Genomic DNA, 23992 nt, shown 5'->3' with positions numbered 1-23992 from the left:
AGATTTTTTTTTTCTTGCGTCATTTGAACTTTCCAAGTATTGATTGCCTATTGGGTCTTGAAAACTAAAACATGATACTGTAGCTAATACCAAAATGTCAGACTAGATTTTTGATTTCTTCAGTGACAGAGTTTGAGAGTTCCCATCAACATTAAAAACACCATGAGGTTCCTAAATAGGATGTCTGTATTAAATGTCCAGAACTGAGAAAGTGAGGTGAATACCAGCATACTCAAATATATTCAGAACGTACTGTACATATTAAGTACTTCACTTCAGTAAATGTAATGAAATCAGAATTCAATCATATTCACATAGAAATACTTTTGATTGCATGTAGACTTATGTGAGAATTAACCTGATACTAACCAACTGTATTTTTGAAAAAAATACCTTTGTCCATCATCAGAATGTTATTGTACATGGAATAGTATAACAGTATAAGACTCTTCTAAGATATCTGGCTTTTGAAGGATATTTTAACGAAGTAAAATTAGTGTCTGAGAGAGTAAGTCACTGAGTAATGCAAAACTAATATATTAATATATTGATATACTCTATATTAATATAATTACTATAGAAACTGTGTTAATATAGATTAATATAAATGAATAGATTTTTCACTTTACTTTACTTTACTTTACTTAGTATTTTCTCTCTTCTTTGGAGGCATAAGAAATACAAGATCAGTACTTCCAGCACTTGTAAAGTAGCTTCACTCATAAGATTATTCCATTAATATTCAGTACGTATTTTCATTTCTTCTTCTGCATTAAAATAAACTTCATTATTATGTCAGAAGAAGAACATTCATGCTTCAGCCGAGCACATTTTCAACAGGTACTAAAAGTGAATTTTCTGGGGAAAAGTAAAAAAATAATAATAATAATAATAAAAGTGGAAACGCAGATGTGTCCTTAAAGCTTATTAGCTGCTTCAACTACACAAGTTTTATTTTCAAATGAGCAATGATATACCTGTCTCATTCTGAAGGAATGATCCTGCACCTTTACTATGTCTTTGAAGCTCATGATTATTGATTTATCTCAAGCTTAAAATTATCTATTGTGCCTACCACATCTGAAATATGCTATTACTTTTTCTGTTAATGTTGTTTTAATAATTGCTAGAGAGTTATTAGACAAAGATATGATGAACTTTACATAGGATTAAATTTGACATAACATGTTGAGCCCTCTTTAAAATGAGATATTAATATCCTGCAAGGTCTGGATAATGTGCATACATATGTGATAAATGAATTACATTCTGCTTATGTACAAGTAGTGAAATTTTCCTATAATAAAAATATAATTACAAAATATATTGAAGTATCTTCTCATTACTATTTTGCTTCTTAAATAGCATTCAGTTATTTCTAAGCTGTTGGAGATACTGAACTGGCATTGCATTGTAATGAAAAGCAGTCTTGTACACCCTGTCCTTTTATCCTTCAAACCTACCACATGGGAACTCATCACATCTCAGATAGAATCCAGTTTAAATATGCATTTTATGGAAAGCTGATGAAACCTGCAGGGTTTTAGTCCTGAAGTTCATACTTTTTCTAAGTGAACTTTATGCCAGTTCTTTTCTTTGTTCACAGTTTAAACCCTTGTCATGAATATATGACAAAGTACTCACAGTTCTGGGCCCAGCACAGATGATAACATTCAATATTAATTTTAATTTAACAAACAGTAAGTAAGTACAAATCAATTCAGGAATTAAAAACAACATATAGTGATTCTATGTGTTTGTAAAGAGCACAATTTGTTCAATATGAGTGTTAAACTGAATTAAGATACTCGAATACAAATACTTGCAGAATCAGTAATATAGATTTGAAAACCATGAGCAAGTCTGTGACCTCAGACAAGATCACACAACTACCACTGTTGTCCATTAAACTAGCTATCACTGAAGGCAGATTATGAACAATCTATCTCCAAAATACCCAACATTCATTTTGCTACACTCACAGTTGTATAAATTTCTTAGAAAGCAGAATCTGGTGCTATGCACTGATTTGCCCATTCTGGTCCAGTCTTAATATTTAAAATCACATCTGTGATAATAAGATTACTTCTTAAAAGAACAATAATCTACTTTTCTTTAAGAACATTTCCCCCCCCCCCCCCCTCAGGTATCATCAAAAGATGTTATAACCTTGTAATAAGTCCCCTCAAATGAAAATGTGTTTTTGATGTCTTAGTTTGTACATTCATATTTTATTTCTTTATTGATTTACAAGTTAGTTAAGCAAGATTTGAAGTGAAAATATTTTTTTTTTCGAGAAAGAGCAAAATTGAGAATAGTTTATGCAGTGATTCAGTTTTGAATTCCCTGTAACATCTTTGCATTCTTAAGCTAAACAGTTCTTTCTGTAGGCTGCTGAGAAAATTAAACCTAAACCCAGACTGATAAACACAGTACTTTGAAATGTAGATTACTGACTACTGTTTCATGTTGTTCTTTGGAGTGTGTGAAGCGGTCCTCTTCTGTTAGCTGTAAAGAGGAAACTGAAAACAGGGAGTGCCGCAGCTATCCAGATGCATTCTGCAATATTTGCAAGACAGTTCTTTAAATTCTACTGATCTTCCTACCATATGATTTTGAAGTAACTTTTAAAATTTCAAAGACTAAACAAGATCAGAGATTTATTTTTTCCCCAGAAATGCATACCACACCTGATTTGTCATAGATTCCAGGAATTCAGACAGAACATCAAAGGTGCCCTATTAGTGTACTGGCAGAACTGTTGGAAGGACAGAGTGACAGCATGAAATAAAATGTTTGTATGCCAGACACAAAGACATCAAGAAATAGTATTTGACCAAAAATAAAAAGCATGTTCTGCAGGTAAACAACTATGCTTGGCTACTGAGAAAAAAAAAAATGAAAAAATACTTGAGAGAAATAAAAAGATGATGATGATCACATTGAGACCTATATGCCTTGTAGTCTCATCGCTGTCCCATTCTTTGGTTACCAAGGGTTTTTCTAGAAATTTTGAGAACACCATCAACACAGCTGTCTTCTACATTTAATAAACATGAAATCATGATTTTTATCTGTAGTGAAAGAAATGAGATGTTGTTATTGCACATTAGACCAAGTTAACAAACGTTAGACTTAGTTAATTATATTTCTTATGGAATTTCTGGTGCGATCTACCACATTTAGAATGATAATATAAATGGGTTGTTCCTATTTGTAATAAAAATATCTGTCATTGTAAATGAAAAACTCTTTAGTTTATTTAGTGGGGTTGTGAAACCCAATAGAGAAGAAGAAAAGAAATAGCAAGCACACTTTGGAAAGTTCATAATAAATTTAAAGTATTTTATTTAGAACACTGAAATATCAAAGAAATGTAATCTTGAAGCATTTGTGCAAATATGGCCCTGAGGCACCCAACATATCTTTGAAGTTAGACTTTGGAACAGATGATCTACTGTGACTTTTCCCTATTTGACCTATTTTTTCCCCCTTCTAAATATAAGCAACACAGAATATAACACCTCCCCTACAAGGACTGGCTGAGAACTGGGGCTGTTCAATCTGGAGAAGAGACGGCTCCAGGGAGACCTGAAAGGGGCCTTTCTGTATTTAAAGGGGGCCGTAGCAAAGAACAGAACAGACTCTTTAGCAGATCCTGTTGTGATAGGACAAGGGAAAATAGTTTCAGACTAAAAGAGGGGGGGGGGTTAGGCTGAAAGTAAGAAATTATTTTATAACAGTAATGAAGGACTGGAACAGGTTGCCTGGAGAAGTGATGGAAGCCCCACCTTCAGAGACACTGAAAGTGAGGTGGGATGGGGTTCTGAGCAACAGGATTTAGCTGTAGATGTCCCTGTTCATTGCAGAGGAGTTAGATGACCTTCAAGAGTCCCTTCCAACTCAAATGATTCTATGATTCTATGGTGACCAGGGAAAACATACAAACAAGCAAGCAAAACAACAATAACAGAAAAATAACCTCAAATTTACAGCATTTAAAGTAATTATATTCTCCATAGAATCATAGAATCACAAGGTTGAAAAGGACCTACAAGATCATCTAGTCCAACCGTCCTCCCATTATCCTTGCTATCACAAGCCACTAAACCGTATCGTGCAGCTCCTCATCCAGACGCCTCTTGAACACTGCCACAGACAACTCCACCACCTTTCTGGGCAGGCCATTCCAGTGCCTGACCACTCTCTGAGAAAAGAAGTTTTTCCTTATGTCTAACCTAAACCTCCTCTGGTACAACTTCTGGCCATTTCCTCGGGTCCTGTTTGTTGCCTGGGAGAAGAGGCCAAACTCCTCCTCATCACAACCTCCCTTCAGGAAGTTGTAGAGTGCAATGAGGTCTCCTCTGAGCTTCCTCTTCTATAGACTGAACAATCCCAGCTCCCTCAGCCACTCCTCCTAAGACTTGTGCTCCAGACCCCTCACCAGTTTCATTGCCCTTCTCTGGACACGTTCCAGGGCCTCAATATCTTTCTTGTAGGAGGGGCATTTTTATCATATAGGTAACTTAATAGAGTAAGATTACTTTGTTCAAATAGTATAACGCATTTAGTAACACTATTTTATATAAGCAAAGTTTAAGAGAGTGTCTAATCAAAAACAAACATTCTATCTGACACTGGCTTTCAGTTTCTACTCCTTAGAAAAGAATGTTTCACTGTCAGGAGCTTTTACAAGCATGCAAGAAAAAAAAATAATCACCACTACTCAAAGTGAAATTATGCATCAGAATTTCATTGTTCTTCTCCCTGATATAGCAAAGGACAAATTAAAAGCAAATTTATTAAGATGCATATATGGTCGAAATGATAGTTTAGTGTAAAATACTTCAGCTTCTTTAATTAAGGCTATTAAAAAGACTGCAGCATAGTGAGAGGAGTGGTTGGGGGATAATGTTCTCAGTTGCTTTTAAGCATACAGGAAAAACTCTTTATCTCAGGATCTCAAACATATGCAGATACATTTACAGCTGCAGGATAATCACTGGTAGGTAATGTTCAACTAATTGATCACACGTTCCTTGTTATTTACAACACATGAAGTACTATTTCCCCTTCCAAAAAGACAATCCTCTTCTAAGCCATTAGACTTTCTGATGTTGAGCATATCAAGATGACCTCAGCTTCAAATAGAATGGTAATATCCCACTTAAATAACAAGGGTCTCATCTCCAAAAGGAGCATACAAGTTCCAAGGCTTTACACTCTGAGTATTTCAAACAAAATACAATTTTTCTTTGTAATGCTATAATGCAATGGAAAGCACAGCAACAACAGCAGGATAGCAAAGCCCCAGGCTGCAACAAGTAAGAACATGCTCAAATGCAGTAGACACAGAAACAACAACAAAAATTGCTTACCCTTGGAAGATCCCAGGTACACAGAGATCTCTAATGAGACACCCTTACCTCCACTGCCAACCCTTAATTGAGGTCTAGGAATGGGTGAATCCTGACTCCAGACCTTCCAGTCACTCAGAGGCAGGGCATGCATCTGAGCTCCCCTGGGTTGGCCATACCTTCCCACCAGATGCTCAATCATTGGTTCAAGATGTGACTCAGCATTTGTGCTACATTCTTGCTTAACATGAATCACAGAGGAATATTATTGTCTATATGATTAGCCCCTTTATTTTGAAACCTAAACTAAGTCAGGTATGTTTCCTTCTAGAAGCAATGAAATATTAACTCTTAACTCTACTAACTATTCAAGAAATTTCAGTATTATCTTAGATGTAATTCTAAATTTCACCGAATCTCTAAAATTTGTGAATTCTCTTTACTTGAGCTAAGTGGATTTAATCTCAATTATAAATCACTGAAACACAGTTCAGAGGTCCTCCTCTTGTTCCACTTTTTATACACATAGTATAGAAGAGGTTAGCTCCCTGGCCATAGTTCCTTAAAGTTCGTTGATATGTTTTTATCCCTTCCCTATCTTCAGTTTGCCACTAATTGTGATCTCATACTGGTTAGTGCTACTTGGTAGGTAATCAGTAGTAGGGTCAGAGTAGGGGATCTCTCTGATTCTAAAAATACAAGTCTTCAAATACCTGAGGGGGGAGGCACAGGGAGAAAAAAAAAAAAAAAAAAAATCAGCTCTACTTCCTGTTACAGAGATTTATTTAATGTGGTATTCAGTGTCTTCAAACATTCAGTTCCAAATAATTGCAAGAAAATCTTAATTAAAGAAGGAAACTTACTAAGATTCAAAACTGAGGGATTTAGTATATTCTGCAAGCTCTACCTGCTGAAATACACATTTTGATATTATGTCCTTCACATTTAACTCGAAAGTATATAAGCTCTCTCTAAATAAAGCAGTAAATAAAAATCGAACAGGTGGCAAAATCCTTTGTGCAATATCAGCACAGATGAATAACCCATCACAATGTTTGGTTGTTAATGGACACCAGATGTCCAGCCAGACAAAAAAAGACTAAAAACTCTACCTTTTCAGCCCTGTTTTAATGCAGTTTCATAAACAACTAACCACTGTAGCTAGTAATATCATTGCCAATTTAAAAACAATATAAACAAATGAAGAAAATAAGTAGAAATCTAATTTCTAACAGGATTGTAATGCTTGTTCAGTCTGACAGTAATTTGAATAAGGTATAAAGCAGAATCTTCCAAAGATGCACATAATAAGCACTTATGTGTATATTAGACTCATAATCAAGTCAGAGTAATGGGCAATGAACCATTAGAAGGGGTAGAATTCAGTTATAGCTAGTAGTGTTTCTGAACATCTGAGTCATACATGGAATATTAAGCTAATATGTTGATTTAAAAAAAATGCAATTTCTTAATTATATATTATACACATATTTCAAAACAATAGTTGACACTCTGAGCATTCAGCCTTCATAACATTCCAAGTATGTGGCAGACACTAAAACGTTATGACAATATATCATTCAGACGAAAGCTTCGTATTTTGTTTTTGTTTTTTTTTCCCTACAGACATATCAAAAAAAAATTGAAGTTTGTGTTTAATATATGATTTTTTACATCTAATGATGAACAATTAAAATGCTCTTTGAAAACTGATGCCATAAGAATTCATTTTGCCTGTAAAATTCCAGACTAAATAGCAAGGACACTATAACACAGATTCACAGTAGGCTGAGTACAGTTTTTTCTGTACTGTTTTTTGTTCCTACATTGCACTCATAAAATTCTGAAACTGTTCAGAGAAATATCAAAACCCTGTGTTTCACCCTTCTTGCAGGGCTTGATTCGCATCCTCTGTGGAACTCTTCTACTTAAAGCAATTATATGTGATAGTAACCACTGATCTGAAGCAGAATAAGGTCAGCTGTGGGTTCCATGTATTTTCCCTGAAAAGAGAGAATGGAGAATGTTATTGAAAACGAGAAATTAGTTTGTCTCTCTCTCTTACAGAACCTGTAAAACCTAGTCTTTTTTTTTTTTTCATAAAAAGCAATATGAATTATTGCCAATTCCATCAGACACTTTCTCTGAAACCAAAGTTGATTAGAATATATTTATCAAAATTAGAATATATATCAATAGACACTTCAAATTCCATCTGTTGGAACTGGTCAGGATTCAGAATTAAAAAGGAGCAAGAAGTTACAGTGTGGCAGGATCTCTGAATGAGCAACCACTTCAAAATTATCTGTTTCATCTCTTGTGCAGGAAAACAGAACTTCATCAAAACTCATTTTTTTAATTGTTCTAAGAGTTTAACTATAGGAGTTTGTGATTTTTTCCATGGGAGGAATAACTCAAATGATTTACTGGTTTAAATATGATTTATTCTATGAATTAATGAATACTATTACATTCTGAAATATTATCGCAACTGAAAGAAATGGGAGAAATCCACAATTAAATTACGTTGATACCTTTATAACAAGTAGTAGAATGCAGTTTTCTCCCAAATTGCAGTTCCGTTCTCAAACATCTAACAATACTACCAACAGAAATGTCCTTCATAGGGATGAAGTTACAAGTTTCCTCTGATTTGAAAAGCATTTATTCCACACTTGTTACTAACATAATCATAACATCACATTTGTCTAATATACAAAAGTAATGGGAAAGTGTGGTGCATTTTTAGGCTTTCTAGAAACCAACATATTTTGAATTAAAATGACATAAGAAAGTGATGTTCAGAAAAGACATTGCTGGAAAATCAGGTTATAGGTCTCGATTTTACTGTGAAAATCGATACTTTTTATAAATCCAGATATTTGAAAAAAGTCTGTGAGGATAGAGATAAAAAGCAGATCTTGATTTCATAGTACCGCCACTGAAGGTGTGTGTCAATAAAGATTTTTAAGCTATTTGTTATGTTCCAAATTCTCTCTTGTATGCATGCTTATCTGAGTATTCAAATAAAATCTGCTCTTGAATATAAGTAGTACACACATCATAGTGAGGGAGTGCTTAAATATCAAAACGCTGCTATGGAAAATGAAAGCCTTTAAGGAAATGTAATTATTATATTCACATTTAATATAATTAAATAACTGAAAAAGAAATGAAGCTAAATGAACTTAAAATTGACAGTTAAAATTCTACAGTTCCTGAGACACTTAGCTGAAATCAAGTAATTGAGTACTCAGAGTTATGGATTCTTTACTGTCTCTTTTGCTTGATCTTTGTGAAAGGACCTTTCTTTAAAGAGAGAAGCAAAAAAAAAAAAAAATGCAGTGGGAGTAAACAAACTGTCTAGGTTTGTAAAAATCCCAATGATTGCAAAGTATCTTGCTTCTGAAGATTAGATATAAGTATTAACAACTAGAAAGAAGAAAAGTGACACACAAAGACAGCAGGATTTTTGTCTTCCTCAATCATGCTACTACAGAGGGAGGAACCAATTACAAAGGCTCTCTAGGTTTAAAAAAGAATATTTGTGGCAGTATCTTTCCTTTAATCAGACAAGCAGGAAATACGTACAATAAAATGCTCTTTCCTCTTGCCATCGGGCATTCATTTGAAAGAGAATCTGGACACAGCTAAAGGTACAGGACCAACTGCTTTATTTAAAGCAGGTTTGACTTGTCAGTCTGCCCTGTCTTAATTACGTATGAAGGGCCAGAGAAAAACTCTTTCACTTAAGTATCTGTTCTTTATGAAATACTGTTTAACTTCAACTCTGCATGTGCCCTCCACTAAATTTTTTAGTATCTACACTTCCTTTTATTATACAAACTTCTGTTCTTGAAATGGAACAGCAGTTGCTTCAGATTAATCTAATTGGTGATATTTTCATATTAATTTTAGGCAAATTTTAAAGGACTTCCACGGTCCAGTTTCTCCACTGCTTAATATTATAGAGAATTCATTGAAACTGGATGAAGTCTTGAGCAACCTGGTATACAGGAAGGTATCCCTGCCTATAGTAGGGGATTGGAACTAGATGATCTTAAAGGTCCCTTCCAACCCAAACCATTCTATGATTCTATGAAATGGACAGTTTAAAGTTCCTACTCAATTGGTAGAGAAGACTGAATTTGCAAAATATTTATCTTAATATTTATATAGATTTTACATAGATTTTAATAGTTTGAAATCTAATTATTGTATTATTTTTTTCTTCATCATGCCTAAGGTTTATGTTGACTACCAGAACAAAACACACATCACAAATTGAGCTTATGCAGAAATGATATAAACAGTAATAAACACAAAAGTTCTTCTTATAATTAAACATAAATCAAAGTTGGAAAAGTCCATTTTCTAATGCTTTATTTTCATTTTCGGGGGGCTGGCCGTTTGTATTTATCGGTTTCCAAAACTCTGTAAATCAGAAGATCTCAGTATAAATGACTTGTTTCTACTTGGTCAGGAGGCTATTATAACTTGTCATAGAGCATTATACTCCTGAAATTAAAAAAAAAAGTTTATATTCTCTGAAGTTGCAGAGAATAGCTTGCAGAAAGCAGTAGCTATATACTATGTAAACACACACAAATATAAATAGCCATTTCCTATACGCAAACAGAAAAGGCTGGAAACATTAATTAAGCCACCTTCTGACTTTATTTATTTAGCACTGAATTTGTGGCTTCTTAATAGTGAAATACATCTTGGTTTTAAGAGCTGCTAAAATATATTTAAGATTAAATATTTTCTTCAGCACTTTTAGTTTTTAAAAAGACTGAAAAATTCTAGCTAGTTATTTTTTCATTATATTGTAAGTTCTCTTTCAACTCTACAGTGAAGTGTTAGTGAAGAGTTAAAAAACATACTCAATTGGCTAAAGTTCCTTTCGAAGTTCTTAAAGGATAGGCCTACCTTTGGCTACACTGTGAGGGGAAAGCTAATGCTGTAATTAAAGTAAAAACTGAGATAAGAATGTTTTTAGCTACAGATCATAGAGAACCATTATCAACGAACAATCTAAATTCTTTTTTTCAAACATGTATTAATAGGAAGTATTTTAGCCAGCTCATTGGGATGTGCTTATTTCTCCACTGAAATAAAAATGGAGAGAACTGCATTATTTTGTCAGCCACATTCCTCTCTGAAAGGAAAAATTAGTAGCAGATAAAAATCAGCTAATAACAGATGAGAGATGGCTGCCATCCATAGGAAGCCTTCAGCAATGTTTAGAGACAAGAAAACTTCTCTTTCTCACATAGGTAAATGAGCAGTGCGCAATGCACTAAGCCCTCACTATTAATCTGGATTGGTTAGGGACTTAAGGCACGCTCTGCTGCACTTAACCATCTTATTTTCTGGAAGCAAAGCAACTAATCTGAAAGATGTTCTATAGTACACAAAGTTGTGTTTTTAAACAAACTAGTTAATTAACTGTACCAGGAAATATAGTCTTAAAAGTGCCTGGGCAGAGGAATGAGAAAGAGACAGAAAGAGAAAGAAAAACAAAAACAAACAAACAAAAACAAAAACTAAAACCCATATGGAGCTTCTTGCCAAAGCTCTCAATTTCACCATTCTTGTCAGAAATCAGCTACCATTACAGATAATGTCATTGTCTGTACCTGTTTGTAAACACAGCAGAACTAACTGATCAAAAATATTTTCCCATATCTAAAGGCAATAGAGTCCATAGGATCTGTACCACAAATGAATCTTTAAACTACAGTATAAGAAGAAATAATAACAGAAGAAGGAATTACATTTTTACTGTGAATCCAGTACAGCTGTTTTGGTATCCCTAGGGTTAGCATCTTCTTACAAAATTCGGAAATTGAAAAAGTACATGAAGATGCAAGCTAAAATGCCACTTGTCCCCACAGACGTGTCTTCAGCAGCATGAGATAGGCCCAATACAGGTGAAAACAACATGTTACTGCTTAGTGACTTCTTCAGGAAAACTTTTCTTAGTATTTAAGCATTTAATAACATTGAAACATAAATTGAAAGCATAATGCAAGGATTTGGAAAAACCTGAGACAGTTCTTAAATCTGAATTCTTTTGCAGTCTCAGGAACTCTCGCACTTCACATATGAAAGGGAGACCAATACTTTTTCAAAGGAAAGTAGTGGTGGATACTATGCTTCAATGGATTTAATTTGGTCAGCCTGCCCTGGTACCACGGTCCTCCAAACCATGACACACGCAGCACTGCTACCCTTGGCCACAACAAAGATACACATAGTGCAGTGTCCTGTCCCCAGCAGAAGCCTGTAAGAAGCAACTTACGAACAGTATAATTAGAGGATAGAAGTATTCTGTATCTTCTCTCACAAGAAGCTCTTCTGTACCTGTGATAGTTTTGTTGTCCTTCCCAGGACCTTTTAAATGTATAACACGTTTGAGAAGAAAAAAATTAGAATGCTACAGAGTATAACAGATGCAAGTGAACCATGGTTTTAAATAAAGAAGGGGATTTTTACTGTGCTTCTCTTTCTAATCATTTATAATATCTTGTCTACTTCTGACTGTTATTGGATGTGGAGATCATATAAGGTTTTCATACACTATTTATTACAACTCCACGATCTCATTCCTGAATGATAAGGCTAAGATATATCACTGCACATATAGAGGTTGAGGTGAGGACTCTCTTTAAATCATTTCACATTCACCTTCTCTGACTTTCTTCTGCTGTTTTGTTCCCAGGTCACTCAGAAAGCCCTTTTGACATATTTTTCTTTCTTTCTTTTTTTTTTTTTTTCCTCCTTTTCTTCCTCCTTTCTTTGAGTACTCATTCATTGTCCAGACACTTTTTCTCCTCAAGTGCTCCTGGTAGCTCCCGAAGGAGTAAGAACAAAAGCTCTACTTGGAGAGAAACAAGTGAAGTTATCTCTCAGTAGCAATCTGTCTCAATCTCAAAAGAAAGAAACCCTGACTCTGCTCAGAGCTTTTTTTTTTTTCTTTTTTCATTAAATTATATAATGTGTAGTATTACACATTATATACATATTACATATATAATATGCATAACTGTTAAAGTAATAAAACTTAAATTTTACCAACTACATCAGAGAAAATAAGGGGAAAAAAGACTAAACCTAAGTTCACTTTGAGCACTTGTATAAACTTGTCTGGTTTAAACATCAAATATAAGCCTTTTGCAAAGGACCAGGAGCATCTCTTTTTTTATCTAGGTAGCTCAGTAATATTATAACAAGCTCCACTTCCTATCTGTGCCTCTGAAATTTCATTTCCCTTGACCAGATAACCCCTTAAGCAAAGCTACACATATGAAAATAAAAGGCTCAAAAAATGCCAGAACCCTTGCAGAGTTGAGTCTAGTTCAAACATTGGCTAATGGTGTGAAGCTTAAAGTCTTTTTAAACAACAACAAAGAAGTTTACTCAGTCCCCCAAGCATATTTGTCTTGTTTTATTTCAGAGAGAAATACAGAGTTTATTTTGGCATATAATCTTCTGAAGCATCCAGATTAATCTATAGTACATTCCATTAGCATCTAACTTGCCTGTCAAACAGTCTGTATCATTAGCAGTAGCATCTGCTACCAAACTGCAGAGAGAGCTGCAGATTTAATGAACAGGTGTTTATTTAATACTGAATTTATTTTAAAGGTGTTCTATTATGAATTGACATGCTTCCAGCTATACCAAGATGCTTCAGGAATAAAAAGTATCAGGCACTTAATAAGAATTGTCTATAACAAGCAAAAAAAAAACAAAAAACCTATGAAACAGGTCAAATTCTCCCCTTGGCAATACTGGTTAAAAAAGTTTTCCTAGCAAATGCATAAAAGTAAGACAACAGAAGTTACGGCTTCTAATAACAATAACCCTTCATTGCACACCATCTCAGTATAATTCAACTACTAAGACCGTCAGGGGAAAGTGTGAACTCTTTCAGGGGTTCAGAGGAACTACAGAAGACCAAAATTCTTATTTCTAGCCTCCGCTTATCCATCCTTTCTGACTGACAGCAGAGAATATGCAAGACCATTAACTCACTCTTATAAATGGATGAAACCTTCAGACTAAACAGCTCGAAAACAAAAAGAGAAAACGCATACATCATCCACATGAAATTTTGAAGCAGGTAGTGACTCCAGCCTCACCAGAATCCCGTGTGCTTATACCCTGCTTGGTAAGCAAGAGTTCATTGTATACCTCTCTTGACCCAGTTAAATAATAACATGCATCTTGTTTTAGACAAAACTTGTTTGCCAACAGAATGGCATAAACCTGCTTCTTTTTTGCACTGCAATTCATACCGATATCTATAGGAATGACACAAAATAAGTGGAATGTTACTTCATTTTTCTCATGATATCAAAGAGCACAAATGTATAGAATTAATTTGTGAGACCTCCAGTTTATACGAATCTGTGCAAAAAGCTATAAAGAAAGTGATGCACAAAGACCCTGGATTAAACATAAGAACAATAAGCCTACTCTATTTAAACTTCCTCTGATATGTAAAAGAGAGTGGACATGGTATTTTTCTGGCAAAAGGACAGCCTACGGCTGTGGTAACTGCAAGATAGGACATTATTTCAGCTGATGCTATATCACAGAATTCTTGACTAAATTTATATTTTTTTAAATATATATACACAAAGGTCTTTAGCTAAAAATAACAATAAATATTCATTTGAAAAATTTCTGTTGTGATCAGAGTATGTCACAGAGAAATCTACTCACTAGTGAAGTACCTGAGAGAGCATGTGTAGCACAGTGAAGATATGGAGGAGGGCAGAGATAGTAATATTTTTTAAGGTGCCTATTTTTTGCTTCTTCTCTCTTTTTTTTTTTTTTCCTAACAATACTTAATCCTCAGAGGCTTTATTCTCTTCACATCTATTTCCTCTATGTTTTCTCAGTGCCAGCCCAGAAGATGAGCACAAAGAGCTTTCTTACAAGAGGAACGTACATAATTTATGAAGTAGTGACATAGAAAGATATGAGGAGAAAGAAAAGAGGAACACACAGAAGAGAACGGCAGCCCTCAAGAAAAGTCTAATGAAGAGAACCATGGGCATAAAACAAGGACGATTCTTGAAGCTCATTTGTTGAAATTTTGAAATAAAAACCAGTAAGCATTAGGAGACTAATTTAAAGCATTAACTGTAAAGAAGGACTTGCAGTTTATGACGTGAGAAGAGAGATAGGTTCAGAAGCTGGTGAAAAGAGGAGAAGGAAACTGACAGCTATAATGGAGACTGGGAACTACCAAAGCCGTATCAACACAGCCAACTCCAAAATGAGACTCCTGTCAACTTCACCACTGTCAGCACTACTCTCTCTCCTCTCTAGAGCAGCTTTCTTTTCTGATTGCTATTGGAGTTTGTACCTCATGGAATAATGCCACATTATTTTTCACTTTGTGGGTAGTCATCTGTCTCCTTAAATTGACATCAGGTGACAGCTCAGGACCTTCACACCAAAAAGCTCTTACTGACTTGGTGGAAAGTAAGAAATGTAACCCAGCATGTAATCTGTTTTTTCAGCAGGGTTTTTTTTTTTTTTTTTTTTTTTTTTTTTAAATGAGAGCAACCTGAAAGAAGACCCTGTTTTCACCTGCTTCTCTCTCCGACACCATTGGTTCCTATGCAAAAGCATGCTACTCTGTGTTAATTTGTTTTACTGGCACACAGTACACTGGGGCTTTAACAAGCACTGGTGCTGCTGACTTGTGAAATAATTACTTGCAGTGACAACTGTGCCATTTTCTTGTGTGGTTTGTTTGTTTTTCCTCCTTTTTCTCCCCAGGATTTATACATAATTCAGAAGAAGGAAAGATGTGGAAGTGGAAATCTGTCCACTGAGAAGATATAAAACTTTTTAGATGCAGGTAGCTAATTAATGTGCAGACAGGAACAGAGTTCTGCTGGCTAGAGAGCACTAGCCATCCTGCACTGCCCATGCCTAAGGCAATTCATTGAAACCCAGGAACTGGCCACAGCAACAGTTCTGCCAAGAGGCCATTAATGCCAAATAACTAAACAAGGGCAAAAGCCCTATTCTTTCCTGGCAGGCAATGGAACCTTCTCTAGATCTGTATTGCATGGCCCTTTTCCACCTCATGTCACTACTGACTAGTATTTTACATATTCAGACCCCAAAATATGTAGTAAGGAGGAGGGACTGTGATTTCCTGCCTTTACTTTTAAATCACAGAGGCTCCCCTTGACAGAGCAAAAGATGGATAAAAAAGGGGGAAAGCAGGAATCAAGACAAATGATTAAGAACAGGTTCAATGATTGCTGTATCCACTTTAAATGGCTCTTGATGAGATGTACCTGACCCATTTTCAGATAAGGTGCATTTAAGGAGTATGAGAGCAGATGAAAGTACTGAGAACAAAGATTTTCTTTTTTTCTTTAAGTACCATCATTACTGCAGATCAGAAAGATGTTAGAGTTGAGACAGGAGGGAACTGAAGGCACATATCCACTATAGATCAAGGAGAAGTGATCTGCTATTAAAGAATAGAAACAGAGAAAGAAGGAAGGGCCATAGGAAACAAGCAAAGCGGTGAAAGACAAGAAAGGAGTAGTAAAATGGGGGGAATGTTGCACAACATTCCATTTCTGGAGATGGAATTCAACAGCACCACAAATAAATAAATATTTAGGGCAGCATCTTTTGTGCCTTTTCCCCAGACTAACATCAATCCACCACCTCTCCTCCTCCTTGGGGTATCACCTCTTGGTGTGGGTGCGCCACAGCCAGTGTCTCAGTTCCTCTACTACCACAGAGCACCTTCTTCCCAGAGCGTCTCTCCAACCATGCCCCCAGCAACGGTCCCCTCTGTATTTCTTCCACTTCTGAACCGTCTTCTTACAAGTCGCCTTTCTTCAGTAGCTGAGGCTCTTTCTTAAATATTTCAGGGATGAGGCTCCCACTGATTGTTCTCATTGGCATCAGAACTATCTGAGAGTGTCACAGGTGTCTCTTAGCCTCCCCCATGCAGGGCACCCTGCAGACCCCTGCCCAAACACCATGCAGTTGGCTGCATAAGAACTGGCATAGATCAGGAGACAAAATAAAGATGTTCCCTCAAGGCCAGACCTCTCCTAGCATTAAGCAGCATTCATATGCAAGTCACTTGATCTCCAACAAGGTATATAAACAAAAGCACATACTCATGAGGAATAAAAGCAAGAAGAATGATTTACTAAGCCCCCTCCAAGAGCTGTCATTGTAAAAAATACCATCAAGAAATCTTTTAGATTCCTTTACACGGTCAGCTGTTAATTACAGGCCTGAAAAGAATCATTCATTTCATCAATAAAGACTAAAACTGCAGGTTTTGCTGCATAAACAGTAAATATGTATAATTGCACTCTAAACTGATCGCTGTCCTTTGTTTAACCTGTCAATTAACTACAGTAATTATGATTGGATTCATTACCTTCCTTTCCTCTACAGCTAGGATGAATTCTTCCACTCTGTCCTCCTTAGTGAGCAATCTTTTCCCAGCATGACTGAAAACATTTCTGTTTACTTACTTGTAGCTGTCTTTACAGTAAACAAGGGGATTAGCTGTAGCAGTTTTTAAACAAAACACTAAATTTTTGCCCACGTAGGTCAGGATCAGAAGTGTTGCCTTGAAGAACAATGACACCTTTATTAAACTCGACTGGCACAAACCACCTCAGAGATGGTTTAGGTCTCTCTCCTCTAAAGCTGTTTGTAAGACTTCTAGAACTGGTCACTGAAGTAATGAAAACTAGAGGTTTATCTGAAAAATACTTAAGAAGTAAATTTCCAGCTACTGACACTGATTTTTACAATCACTAAATAATTGATTAGAAGCAGCAAATACAATGCCCATAAGAGCATTTTGCTTGAAAAGAAATAAAAAGATGCTTTTGATTACATGAAGCATGAAAGTGATTAAAAGAAACAAATGCTGCCTGAGAAGGTGATACACTGCCTTCAAACCAGACTCAATCAGGAACACACGATGGCTAAGTGCAAATGCTTTGCTCTCCAAATATTTTATTTCACTGATTTAATGTAACATCTTTCTTTTCTTAACTTGTTTTCATAATGATTGACTTACAACATGAGGGGAAGGGAGTAAAAGGTGCTCTGCAAAAGTCAATTCAGGGGAAATTTTTAAATATCTAACCATTTATGCTGTGCAGTATAGTTCAGTGTAATGTATGTTTCTTTTTTTTTTCCCCTCTTATCTGGGAAAATAAAAGACATCTGAATAGCAGCATAAATGTAGAAAAACAAACAAAATAACAAAAGAGAATCCTATACCCTACTGCCTGGGAGCATTGCTAAGGTTTGGAACAAACAGGTTTCTTTGCAGAAATTGTTGCTGAGCTTTCTTAGCAACAGACATCTAATCCAAAAGGGAAGGTATTATATAGAAATTAGGGCAAAGGAGGTGAAGGAGAAAGAATATGAGAACTAAGCATAACTTCAGGGCTTTGTCTCATGCTTTGATTGTCTGAAGCAACTTACCCCTTACTGGATTTATTTTGAGCTACTTAGGAGATAAATATTATTGTGCTAACATTTGAGCCTTACAGAGAGAAGGTGCATATTTAAGTTAAAACACAGCATAGAAGAACTTAAACTTCTGTTTGCCAAATGATTGCTGTTTAATCAGCGTCTTCACAAAACCACACATAACGTACTGAGCATGAAAGAACTGACAAAAGTACACAAGCCGTCAGGAGCCTAGCAGGACATTTTGCAGATATAACCAACATAAAATGTAACCTTGGTTATAGAACCATATTTGTACGTTCTTTTGCTACAAAACTTCTAAAATTGGTAGTCTTTTCAATACCAGAGTTATTCTTTGATGCACTCTTCTGAAGAAGCTACATTCAGCCATAGGTGGTCCATAGAGTTAAGAAAAACATACCTTGCTTGAAAAGGTTTGTGATGTCCTGCTGACAAACAGTCCAAGTTGTCATTACTTGCTAAATGACAAACTTGTTTGCTAAATAAGGAGGATAGAATTAACTATAATTTTGCTTTAAGACTGACTTGCCTCTGTTGCCCTTTAATTGTCTTAACACAAATTACAGATATTTTAATTACAAATTTCTTAACAGTGTCCTTCCTCTTGGCTGTCCTACATTGCAGATTAATTGCACAAATGTATACCCTATCTGCAGAGAGTCATGCAAATTATCATTACCAACATCTGCAACCACCCAGCAGTGAAGTTCTTCGCATTCCCCACCCATTTCCTCATTCTTCAATTCTTGCAGTTTGCTCCAGTCCTCCAGTTCTCCACACATCACACACACACACACACAGTCACACCTGATTTTAATAATGCTGCCTCCTGTCCCAACCCATTGCCACTGGCTTTTTTTAAATGCACAACATTGACCGTCCATTTTAAGTCATCCTGAGGAAGAAATAATGGAGCTTCTTATTACTGACATAAAAGTCTCACAGATTGTAAGTGGAAAGAGAATTTGAAAGGCTTTCAGAGTTTGAAGTATGATTTTCAGCTGTTGTGTTTTCGGTGATTACAAGATCAGACTAGGCTCTGATTCCTCATCTATATGGCAGTAGGAAAATTTGTAATTCTATCTCAGGTTTCCTGAGAATGCTTGGGTTTCACAAAGTTCTAAAAACATAACACCATACAAAGGAATACAGAGTTCGTCATCTTTCTACTGACGTGCTTTTGGTCCACTATGACCAATTCTGACAAAGTATAAAGTCATTCTATTACTTGGAATGAGTACTTGAGAACTTTGTTAATTATTGTTTTTCAGTTCAAGATTTCAGTGCAAACACATTTAAATAGTAAGAAGAGTTAGCATATTCACACTTAAGATAAACACTGAAATCAAACACTTCAAGCAGCTAAAGCTGCTGATTTATTTCTCAACTTGAGAAACAGGAAACATATTTTTCAGATTTTCTGACTTAAAAACAGTTCCCGAGTGATACTTAAAATGAGGTGGTCAACTGTTTGAAGCTCCAGAAAGGCTTATGAGAACTTGAGCTCAAATTTTTTGTATGTTATTACACACATGGCGCAACACTTCAGCACTGTAATTAACATATATTTCAAGAAGTTGCCATGATATCTATTATCATGGTATCTGAATGTCTCTTAGGTCCGTGTATGAACAGAATAGTGAATTTCTGAAAAGAACTCATGAAACACAGACTTTTGTCTCTTCTTTAAAGTAAATAATTCCACTTAGCATAGCATTTGTCATTTAGCTTTTAAAATATTCTAAGTGTTTGTTTTTATAGCTTCTTTTTTGAAGTTTTTCTTATTCAGTCCAGACAGAATATTTACAAACACTTAAAAAGTCTGCTTTTCTGATTTGTGCTATAAATTACATAGAGCAATTAATTTTCTTTAATTTTGTTTTGTGCTGCTCAAGGTACTCTGTATTTTACTTAACACAATTGTTTAAAGAGAAACAACAGTACTTTACATACATCTTCCCAGAGACTTACTGTAAAAACATAGAACTTACATAAACCTCCTTCTCTAATGAGTTACAGTGTATGCAATTTTTTTTTTTTTTTTTTTTTTTTTTTACTATTTGTAAAGTTTTATTTATTTTTGAAAGGCTTCTATCTACCTAATTTTCATGTGTTGGCTTCTGCTGAATCTTCATTTCTGCCAAAGTGATCTCAGTTAAACTATGCACACATGCAAAGCTTTTGACAATTACTGCATTTTGTATTGTTACAAAGGACAATCCAGATGCCAAAGCAGTGGATCATACTCTACTAGAGGTAGCATCTGCCAAACTTAGCTGGCAGATGGTTTTACATTTGCTTCTCCTGCTGTTCCTTTTACTGGCATACTCTGTTTTTTTCCTTGATACAACTTTATTCTAGAAAACTAGCTACTATCCATTTAACTGTTCTGTTCTATGCAAGATTTTAATTCTATTTTAATAAATGCATGAAATAAAAGAATAATTAAAGAAAAAAAATCTGTGTCCCTACACAATAGGAATTACAGTTAACTCATATGTGAACCACATATGTAGCATATATCAAATATATGTATATATCAAAATCTAAACTCAGTTGTGTTGATTTTTTAAAAACAGGACTCATACATGTGTTGTAGTTCACACACAATTTCATGGGAACTTTATATCTGAGAAGCAAAAATCAGAATTCTGAAAGGAAGAAGAAGAAAATTATAAGACTGGACAATGAAAAGAGAAAAAAACATGGGTTTGGCTTTCACAACTAAAACTTCACAATTAATTTATCCCATGGTAGGTGTGGCTGAGGCAGATCCCAGGGATGGAACAGGTCCATGTATAGATTAAACCATTTTGAGTCTACATCAGTCTTCAAACAGCTAAACACTAGGGTTTGCAAATATTGTTAACGTTAACCAAAAGTCATTGTATGTTGCTTAAATATGTAACCTTACTACTTAACTAGTACTGTCATGTGCTTTACCATCAGTGCCACCTACCTCTGCTAGCAGTACAAAAGTTGTTTTTGAACCTTTGAAAGCCTTTAAGGAGAATGTCATGAATAACAGATGGCTCTTCTAAACATTCTATTTTAATTTTATCCTTATTCTGTAAAAATATAAATAAAAAAAACCCCACAAAACAAAACCTGTAGAACCAATTCAGACAGCAACTAAACTGATGCTGGAGATCTTCCAAAGCTGTAGAAAACAATGACTTTTTAATTTTTGCCAGCCAAAATTTATGTTCATCTACTCATATCTACTTACACTGTTACAAAAAGAAAAAAATATGACCTAGCTTTTCATGAGCCTAAAATGGTGCATCTTATCTACATCCATAAGCCAGCAGTGTGCCCTTGTAGCCAAGAAGACCACTGGTATCCTGCAGTGCATCAGGAAGAATGTGGCCAGCACGGTGAGAGATGCTATCCTCTCCCTCTACTCAGCCCTGGTGAGACCACATCTGGAAGACAGTGTCCAGTTCTGGGCTCCTGAGTTCAAGAAAGACAGAACTTCTAGAGAGAGAACACTGAAGGACTACTGAGATGATGAAGGAACTGAAGCATCTCTCATATATTGAGAAAGAGAAGGCTCTGGGTGGATCTAATCAATGTGTCTAAGTATCTGAAAAGAGGGCGTTAAGAGGATGTTGTCAAGAGGATGAGTCCAGGCTTTTGTCAGTGGTGCCCAAGAATAAGAAAAGAGGCAATGGACGCAAAACGGAAGACAGGAAATTCCAACTGAACACGAAGGTGACAGAACACTGGAGCAAGTTGTCCATAAAGTTGTGGAGTCTTCTTCCTTGGGGCTATTCAAAAGCCCTCTGGACATGATCAGGGGTAACATACTTGAGAAAAATCTACTTGAGCAGGGAGGTTGGACCTGGCATCCCTTCCCATCTCAACCTTTCTGTGATTCTGTGGTTCTCTGATTCTCAGTCTTACCGCAAAATCATTGCACAATACAAAGGAAAGGTAAGATAGCTATATGTAGCAAATGGCGTCCTCAAATTGGAATGTTAAAACATGAAAAATATAAATAAGCAAAGCCTTTCAGAAGCTTAGTGTATAGCCAACAAGTATACAGAGTGGTGTGGTCAGATTGGTATCCACAGATTGTAAAGCTAGAAAGATTACTTCATTGGAAATGGATAATCAGGAACAAATGGAAGATGCTCACCAATGTTGTAGGCTTGCAGGAAAAACTCCAAGAGAATCAATCTCCAGAAAGAGGTCTTTTCTCAGTTGGAGTCATCCCTTAAGTGGGGTCTAGGAGAGGTGGAGCCAGGCTCCACCCCTTCCGGTCACACAGGTGAACTGCCTTCACTTGTACTCCCCTGGCTGACTCAGTGCTCACCTCAGCTGATCAATCAGAGCTTCAGGCCATGATTCAACAGTTCCCATACACTTAGAGATACAGCATGTGAAAAAAGTAGGTAATTGTCATCCTCTTCTAAAACAGAAAGCTTGAAAGAGCAGATAGCACTATCATAAGGGCTACATCGTGAAAAGTGAGAAAATAAAGTAAAATTCAGGAGAGAATTTGGGACACAAATGGGAAAAGCAAGTGAGAAAGCTCTCCAGAGTTGAGAAAAGTTGTTGCCATGATAATAGTATGACTTGGATTCGCTACAACAGTTGTCAAGTATGTGCTGATTCACTTTAGCTCATGAAGTGCTTGGCAAGAGCCTGATAAAGTGGATTATACTACTGGCACAAGAACTTGAGAAAGGCAGTCTGAATTATGTACTCAGATACATAAACACAATGTGGTCATTTGCCAAGGCCAGTACCAACTTGTTATGTTTGCTCAACGCATTTGCAACATAGACTTTTGATCACCCTCAGAATTTAGACTCTTCAGTGTAATAGATGAGCTTTGGGGCCTGAAAAGTTGAGAGGCATTGAGAGTTTTGTCATCATTGTATAAAGATGATAACTATTCTGCCAAGGCTTTCGCTAATATCATTCTTGTAAATAGCTGACACAAAACGTGTAATTTCAAAACACAGAAAAAAACACCAACTGCAGTAAATAAAATGTTTCATCCTGCACAAGGCTTTTTTCAGTGTTTTTCCATTTCAGTGGGGAATGAATTCAATGACTGTACTAAAGAAGAAAAAAAAAAAAAAACCATGAATGAGAAAGCATAAGAAGTCCTAAGAACTCTGGGTTGGCTGAAAACATATCTATGTTTTGATAAGACTCTACAGTCTTTATGTCATTAGATAGGTGCTTCATATAAAATAATGTTTCTATATTACTCACATATTATTATAATGTTCACTGTAATTTGCTTTCCAATGCACTTGTAATGCTGGTCTGAAAGCCTGGACTCCTACAAACTTCTATTTGACAGATTTTCACATAATACCATGTTATAACAGAGTATTTGTATGCATAGGCTAAAGTTACTGCCAAATTTGTTTCAGGAGACTGAAGAAAAACTCTGGACCTCACACCTGAAGTAAATTGACAGTGAATGCCAGTGACACAGTCAGAACATTATTAGCCTCATCCACTAGCCAGGACAGCCACTACTTCTCAGTGAGGAATACCAACCAAGCATTGTAAGAGGCTTTCTGCAAGAGCAAAACAGCCAGTATGAACCTGAAACAAAGCTCTCTCACTCATGGGAGAAATTGGCTATCAGAAGGAGGATGAATGGTCCTTGTGCAGAGTTGAACAGCTGCTGGAGCTGGCTGATGCAATAAAGGCTGAGTTCCAGGACAACCCTCTGGGACACAAATTTCACACACATACACAAAAAAAAGAACAGGGCATGGGCATGTTCCTGAGGCCTAAATCCCATTTGTTCCCTCCAGAGATCCTGCAGGTTTCCAGCTTACCAACCAAATAAATATGAAGTTAGTGAAGAAAGTCACTGCTGAGTGATACAGAGGGAACAGCAAGGGTAGGTGGCTCTGCAAAGGAAGGTGAACCAGAAGCTCAGTGACACAGCATGGCCAGCAGAACAAAAGCCTCTCTTGCAGAGGCACTGTATGAGGCTTCCCACAGCTCCTTCTCACATACTGGGTGTCTCTGATTTAAGGTTACAGCTGCAGCATCTCTGAGCAGACCTTGAGCACAGTAAGGAAACCTTTGGGTGGTGGCGGGAAGGCTGCATGGAGAGCTCACTGAAAAAAATG

At 36.0% G+C, this 23992-nt stretch overlaps 1 long non-coding RNA gene across 1 annotated transcript; it reads right to left on the bottom strand.

Moving 5' to 3' along the window:
- Positions 1-2211: 2211 nt before the first annotated feature.
- On the bottom strand, positions 2212-22674 carry LOC107052681. The gene is made up of 3 exons (XR_001465319.3): positions 22024-22674; positions 5379-7360; positions 2212-3074 (listed from the first exon to the last, which is right to left on the bottom strand). It is a non-coding gene; the product is annotated as an uncharacterized LOC107052681 (long non-coding RNA).
- Positions 22675-23992: the final 1318 nt, after the last annotated feature.

Source organism: Gallus gallus, chromosome 2, assembly GCF_016699485.2.
Source record: "Gallus gallus isolate bGalGal1 chromosome 2, bGalGal1.mat.broiler.GRCg7b, whole genome shotgun sequence".
In the NCBI taxonomy this organism is placed as follows: domain Eukaryota; kingdom Metazoa; phylum Chordata; class Aves; order Galliformes; family Phasianidae; genus Gallus; species Gallus gallus.
This window is presented reverse-complemented; position numbering and strand designations above follow the sequence as displayed.